General features: G+C 38.8%; 1 pseudogene across 1 annotated transcript; it reads left to right on the forward strand.

The window, feature by feature from the left end:
* Positions 1-746: 746 nt before the first annotated feature.
* Positions 747-3,599, forward strand: LOC309857285 (14-3-3 protein beta/alpha pseudogene; annotated as a pseudogene). The gene has a single exon. The product of its transcript is annotated as a 14-3-3 protein beta/alpha pseudogene (transcript).
* The last annotated feature ends 4,390 nt before the right edge of the window (positions 3,600-7,989 follow it).

The following is a 7,989-nucleotide window of genomic DNA, read 5'->3' on the forward strand; positions in this document are numbered from 1 at the left end:
CTGTGTTTTCATTTTAGATATTGTACTTTTAAATTCTAGAATATCCACTTTAAGGCTATGTTGTTGGAAGACCCATGAATATTTCAATTAGAAGCTATTGAGGGCCCCACCTGAAAAGGAGAGATGAAGGAGAGGGAAACTGAAACTTACCTAAGCTGAAATTTAGAGATTAGATGGATGTTACCAACCACTTACTGTTTTTGCCTAATGGGGGAGATGGACAAGTGGTGGAAGATGCCATCTGGACCCTCAAAGGTTCTTTTGTCTGAAATATGTTGCATGCAGTTAAAAATTACAAGACATGCAAGGAGGTAATACAGTATGGCTAAAACCAACAAGAAATAAACAAGATAATAAAACTCTAAAAAGCAAGCCTGACAGATAATCCAGAAAATAACCTTAGCAGACATTGTAATAATTGTGATTAATATGCTGAAGAAAAAAAGAGAAAGATGGACACAAAATGAATGAGAATTTTTACCAGAGATTTAGACATTATATATAAGCAAAAGCCATAGCTTATAACTGAAAAATATGTATGTGAAATTAAGAACAAGATGGATGGGTTTAAGAAAGGATTGGATAGACTAAGATTATTGAACTGGTCAATGGAAAATGTCCACAGTATAACACAGAGAAAACCAAGAATAGAAAAGAACAGGAGAGACACGTGGGACTTACCCAAAGTTCCCGGTATATGTGCAGTTAGAGTCCAAATAGAAGGGAATAAAAATGGAACAGAGGGAAGTGGAGTTGCCGCCACCGCCGCCGCAGATTCCGGAGCCGGGGTAGCTGCTGCCGTCGCCGCCAGTGCAGCCGCCGCCGCTGCCGCCTGAGGAGTGGGCTTGGGAAGGAAGCGGTCACCGCGCTCGGAGCTTCGCTCACAAGCGTCTTTTCCTCCTGTTGCCCTCCCCCGGGAACGACCATGGATAAAAGTGAGCTGGTACAGAAGGCCAAACTTGCCGAGCAGGCCGAGCGCTACGACGACATGGCCGCAGCCATGAAGGCCGTCACGGAAGAGGGGCACCAACTCTCCAAGGAGGAGAGAAATCTGCTCTCTGTCGCCTACAAGAACGTGGTGGGCGCCCGCCGCTCCTCCTGGCGCGTCATCTCCAGCATTGAGCAGAAAACAGAGAGGAATGAGAAGCAGCAGCAGATGGGCAAAGAGTACCGGGAGAAGATGGAGGCCGAGCTGCAGGACATCTGCAATGACGTTCTGGAGCTGTTGGACAAATCTCTTATTCCCAATGCTACACAACCGGAAAGCAAGGTGTTCTACTTGAAAATGAAAGGCGATTATTTTAGATATCTTTCTGAGGTGGCATCTGGGGATAATAAACAAACCACTGTGTCGAACTCCCAGCAGGCTTACCAGAAAGCGTTTGAAATTAGTAAGAAAGAAATGCAGCCTACACACCCAATTCGACTTGGCCTGGCACTGAATTTCTCAGTCTTCTACTATGAGATTCTAAACTCTCCTGAAAAGGCTTGCAGCCTGGCAAAAACGGCATTCGATGAAGCAATTGCTGAGTTGGATACGCTGAACGAGGAGTCTTACAAAGATAGCACCCTGATCATGCAGCTGCTTAGGGACAATCTCACTCTGTGGACGTCGGAAAACCAGGGAGATGAAGGAGATGCTGGGGAGGGAGAGAACTAATGTCTGTTGTGCTTCGTGATCTGTTCAGTGTCACTCTGTACCCTCCACATATATCCCTTTGTGCGATTAAAAAAACAAACAAACAAACAAAAAAGTCCTACGGTGACTTTCAATTTTTCATAGCCTCAGCCTAGCAAAATGGTCCATGGGATAAACAGCTGGTGTGTGTATCTAAAACTCAGATTGGTCACATAAATGCCACGGCATTCTGAAGTTTTGATTTTGATTAACATTGACAGGATTACTGTGTGCTGAATTTTTTTTTAAACTGAACACTGTGATTATGGGATTTTGTAACTTAGCAGAACTCTTACTGGTAGAAAAACTAGACCTAAATTATGTGTAACTTTTTGGAAAGTTTAAACTGATAATCAAATTAGTCACGGAAATAACAGTTTCATTGTAAAGTTGTACAGAAAGTTATAGAGATTATATTGTGACGCTGGGACGCAGAGTGAGACCCCTTCCTGTGACAGCAACTCACAGTAGTTCTGCCTGTTTTGGGGGGGGAAGTACAGACACTTGGCCAGTTTGAGCTGTTGCCACTCAAAAGTTCATGACTGCAGATGTCCACAGTGTCTTCCTCTCCGTAAACTCGAAGCCTAAAATAGAAACTCTTTGTGGCAGATAATTGGGTTTTGACACCGTGAAAAGGCCCAGTGCTCCTAGACCCTGTGACTAACACCCCTTTCCCACAGCCATCTTACTGATTTGCAACTTGGGCTCCATTAGTGGAATCTGTTTTCCTTGTAACCAAGACCTAAAGAAGAGAAAAGCCGTGTATCTTATGAATGGCCTTATCTGTTTCCTGGGTAATACCTTTCAGAGTCATGTTCTGTAGAGATTGCCTTTCACTTAAGAAGTACTCAAGTCTTTGGGTGCTTCCTAGCTTGGGGCTTTTAAATTTTGAAATCGAGACATTCTTCCCACTGTCCTATTTGACTGTTGACCTTGGTTTTTCTTTTCCCTCTTGAAGTGTCTGTCCTGCTTCTTTACATTTTTGTTCCTTTTCAGTTCTGTTGCTGTCTTCTGTTTGTTGTTGAACACCATAGGGGCAGGGCGGGGGCCTGGAGGGGGTAAGCGAAGATGGCAAGCACTTTGGTCCGCAGGCCTCACTTCAGGGGAGTTGAGAAGAGCCAGCACATAGTTCTGGCTTCCTCTGATTTCTCAGCACGCTCGTTGCTCTTCAGTCAGACTGAGATCTGAGTCAAAAAAGTGTTTTTAAATACTCATGATTTCTCCCTGTGTTGCAGCCAGCCCTGATAATGCTTGTTAGTACCTGTCACCAGCTCTCCCAAGTGTGCTCCTTCAGCCAAGTTCACAGACCTGTTTGAACAAGGCACTATAATGCAGGGAAGTTGCATGAACACCACAGTGGGGAGAGTCCAGAATAGCCAGGCCTACCAGTCTCACAGTATCCCCTCTCCCTTGAACATTCCATGTAGCCGTAGTGTCCGCCTGTTTGTCCATCTGCTGAAATGAGAAAAGAAACATTCATGCACTGATTTAAAACCCAAAAAAAGGAAAAACAAAACAAAACAAAACAAAACAAAAATAAACCCTCCCCCCTTTCTAGCTGAACAAAAATGTGCAGTTAATACTTGGCGCTTGAAAATGCAGTAGTGAATGTGGAATGAGCCTGTCTGTATATCTGGTAGCTCTTTCTTGCTTCATTTTTCCTTACCAGTATTCTGCCTCACATTTGCTTCTGTGACGGTTATATTGCCTAGCAAGCACTCCTGTGGTTGTGAAAATAGTATAGCAAAAAAAAAAAAAAAAAAAAAAAAAAAAAGAAAAGAAAAGAAAAATCCCCGGTTATTGATGTACTAGATTTGTGTATGTCTTTTAAACAGTTCTAGTTTCCACCTTAACACGGAATAATCAGGAAAAGTGTAAAAATTCAAAAGTGAAATAAAAAATTTTATCAGTTAAAAAAAAATGGAACAGAAAAAAATATTCAAGGAGATTGTTTATCTGTAAACATTTCTTAGGTTTAAAAAATATAGCAATGTTATCAGCAAAATGGCAAAGTAGAAAGTCCCAAGGACTGATTTCTACATATAACACACACCAAGACACACTGACACACACATGCTCATGTCAGAAGTTGTATGAATCAATTCATAAGAGCTCTGAAAACAGTAAAAGTTTGTAGAAACCAAGCAATAGTCATCTAACCCTATCCCTTGCCTGACCTGGTAATAGTCTTGGTCTTAAGCTGGTAGCAACCTGGTTCCCAATTTTCTCCTTAAATTAGAGGAAAAGACTTTTTTCCCAAGTAATTTCATACATCTGCTATACCCAAAAGGCTGATGCAAGGCATTCATTCCCATCTTGCATAACTTGTAACACAAGCAGGAAAAGTAATGGGAACTGTTTGTAAAATCTAGGAGAACTATACTCACAGATGCCTGGAGCAAGAGATTACAAGTGGAGATATAGAATAAACCATCTAAGGCCTAGAGAAGCTGGGTTGTGACTCTTTTGGAAATTAGGATATTCAAAAGCAACCACATATAAGGGGAGAAATTAGAAAACCATGTCCATGCCCAGAAAAGATGTATGCTTAGAAAGGATCTGAGAGCACCTTAAGCTTTCAGTAGGGTGAAAAATAAAACAGAAAAATAAACAGAGAATCAATATTGTGTGGGACAGTCTCAACCAAGCCAGCGTAAGAATTATGGGAGTCCTAGGAAAAGACAAGAGAGATAAAGGGATAGAAAGAGCATTTGAAGAAATGATGTAAAAAAATTTCCAAATTGGATTAAAGACATAAATAATGTAAGCCTAAGAAGTTCAACAAACTCCATGTTGAATAAACCCGAAGATAGTCACACTGAAACACACTAATGAAGTTATCAAAAAACAAAGGCTAAGAGAGAAAGCTGCAAGAGAGAAATGAGTGATCATATGCAAGGGATCCTCAGGAAGATTGCCAGGCAATTTCATATGAGAAACCTTGGAGATCTGAAGGCTGTGGGATGGTATGTTCAGAGAGCCAAAAGAAGAACGCTGTCAACTGAGAATTCTGTAACCAGCAAAATTGTCCTTCATTTTTGAGGGAACAATTAAAGAAATTAGACACTTTCAGATAAACAAAATCTGATAAAATCCCTGACCACAGACCTCACCACAAAAAATAGTATATCCGGGGTGCCTGGGTGGCTCAGTGGGTTGAAGCCTCTGCCTTCGGCTCAGGTCATGATCCCAGGGTCCTGGGATCGAGCCCCGCGTTGGGCTCTCTGCTCAGCAGGGAGCCTGCTTCCTCCTCTCTCTCTGTCTGCCTCTCTGCCTGCTTGTGATCTCTGTCTGTCAAATAAATAAATAAAATCTTTAAAAAAAATAGTATATCCTTCAGATGGAAATAAAACAACATTAGACAGCAAGTAGAACCCATAGGAAGATATAAATATCTCTGGTGAAGGTAAATACATGAGCAAATACAAAGCTCACTTTGCTGAAAATCAAGGAAACCTGAAATGCCAAAACATCCTGGAAAAGAGGGACAAAACTGGCAGGCGCCCATTTCCTGATTTTGAAATGTATTCTACACCTGCAGTAATCACAGCAACATGGTATTGGAATAAAGATGGAAATACAAATGAATGGACTAGAGAGCCCAGAAATAAACTCATACATGTATTGTAAAATTATTTTTAGCACGGTGCCAAAACCATTCAATGGGGGAGAAAACAGTCTTTTGAGGAAATGGTCCTGGGAAAACTGGATACCTATATGGTAAAGGATGAGTTTGAGTTCTGACCTAATACCATATACAGACATTAGTTTGGAATGTATCAGAGGCCTAAATGTAAAGGCTAACATTATAAAAGTCATAAAGGAAAACATAAGGAAAAGTCTTCATGACTTTGGATTTGGTACTTCAGGGAGAAGGACACCAAAGCCATGGGCAAGAAGAGAAAATTAATTCGACCTCATCAAATTTAAAAACTTTGTGCATCAAAGACATTAGCAAGAGTGGGGAAAATAGCATAGAATGGGAGAAAACATTTTCAAATGATATATTTGATAAGAGGTTAATATCCAGAATATACAAATATTACAACTCAAGAATAAAAAAACGAAGAGCCCCAATTTAAAAAAAAAAAAAAAAAGGGCAAGGACTTGAACAGACCCTTCACCAGTGAAGATACACAAATAGCCAAAAAGCACATGAAAAAGGCTCAAATTACTCATTATTGGAGAAATGCAAGGCAAAACCCAATGTGATGCCACTTCACACTCAGTGGGGTGGCTATTCTCAAAAACGCTGAAGACAACAAGCTTCGGTAAGGACATGGAGGACCAGAAGTCCATGTGTACTTTCAAATGGCACAGCTGCTGTGTGAAATTGTTAGTTCCTCAAAAAGCTGGATGATAGGATCTAGCAATTCCAATTCTAGGTATTCACCATCCCCTCCCCAAATGGAGAGCAATGACTCAGACAGGTACTCATACACCAACATTCACAGCAGTATTACTATTCACGGTAGCCAAGAGCTGAAAACAACACAAGTGTCCATCAATAGAGGAATGCATGAATAGATACGGTGTCTGCATACAATGGAATATTATTCAGTCTTAAAAAAGAATAAAATCTTGACACACGCTCTGTATGTGACCCTCAAATATATCACGGATATTACGGTAAGTGTAATGAGCCAAATACAAAAGAACAAATATTACATGAATCTGCTTATGGGATGTACCAAGAATAACTAAGTGCATAGAGACAAAAAGCGGGAAAAAGGTTACCTCAGGCTGAGGGAAGGGGGAAATGGCGAATTGCTGCTTAATGGGTGTGGAGTGTCCTGAATGAAGAGAAAGTTCTGGAAATGGGTCATGGTGATTAACATTATAAAAGTTAATGCTTCTAAATTGTACAATTAAAAATGGTTAACAGCATGCCTAGATGGCTCAGTCAGTTAAGTGTCCAACTCTTGAGCTCAGTTCAGGTCTTGATCTCAGGACTGTGAGTTCAAGTCCTGTGTTGGGCTCTATGCTGGGTGTGGAGTCTACTTTAAAAAAAATAATTAAAATGGCAGATGTTATAGTAAATGGTAAAATGGTATGTGTCATGTATATTTGGCCATAATAAAAAATACATGATTTAGAAATAATATATAGGATTTATATCTCTACTAAGGTTATGTGAAATTAATACCTATTATTTTACTTAACTGAATAATTAGTCTTTCACAATAGACCAAATGATGCTGGTGTTTGTAATATTTCTTGAAATTAGCATTCTTATTTTGTAATTACTAAAGCTGTAAGATTTTTTTTTCCTCAAATGAATCCAGGAATGATTTTTGAAATGTCTATCATGAAAACATGATGATAATTACATCCAAAACTTTTAACCATTTCTTAGTAAATATTATGATTGAAGTAATCAACAAACCCCCAAACTGAGAGTTATAAGTAAAAATATTTTTGAAGAATCATATAGCTTGGAAGTATTAAAAATAGCAATAATAAAATGCCAAAAAACACACTTGGTAGAAAGAATCTCCCCCAAAATATTGATAGCATGTAAAACTTGACATGGTAAGAAGTTTTATTTGGTAAAATATGGACAGATAACAAAAATATTTTTGACAAAGTTGTAATGTTTAAGATCTTGGATAGTTGCATTTAGTTAACAACTGTGTGCAAAACAAAATACACATTGACATAAGATAGACTTAGTAAACTTTGAACAGTAAATCAAGTTTTTTTCTGAAGTATTAATTAAGGAATAGGAACCACTGAAAATACATTTAGTAAAAAAAAGTTTAGAAATTGGAAAGGTTTTATCTATAGCATCAAGGAAGATGGTATTAATTAGGTGAATATTTTAATGAGACTCAAATTTGAGATAATTTTGATTAAAGTTTTGTATGCTTGTCATAAATGTGGAAGCAGCATGTTCAACACATGAATTGCATCAAAATGGCAGGAACAAAACTTTGGAGCCAAGACATCTTATAATATCAGGTTTTCTGATATTTTGCCTTAAATTTTGGAAGCCTTTCATGCTTCTCTGAGAAGCAGAGACAGACAATAATACACTTGCTTTTTAAACCTGTGCCTAGCTCTGAGGGCAAGAAAAGCATTTAGTTTCAGGAAAAAAAATGCAGTTTACCAATTTTCTTTCCCTTAACAATCTTTTCAATTCCCCAAAGATCCGTATTATCATCTGTCCTCAATAAATTACTGTGAGATGATCTCAACTGAATTTCTATGTATTTCTCTAAGTTTGAAGAACTCTAGGAGAATAATTGCTATTATAGAAATGATATGATAAGGTATATCTTAAAATGTAATTCTGAATCTCACAAATTATA

Source organism: Mustela nivalis (assembly GCF_964662115.1).
Source record: "Mustela nivalis genome assembly, contig: HAP1_SCAFFOLD_595, whole genome shotgun sequence".
NCBI classification, from domain to species: Eukaryota; Metazoa; Chordata; class Mammalia; order Carnivora; family Mustelidae; genus Mustela; species Mustela nivalis.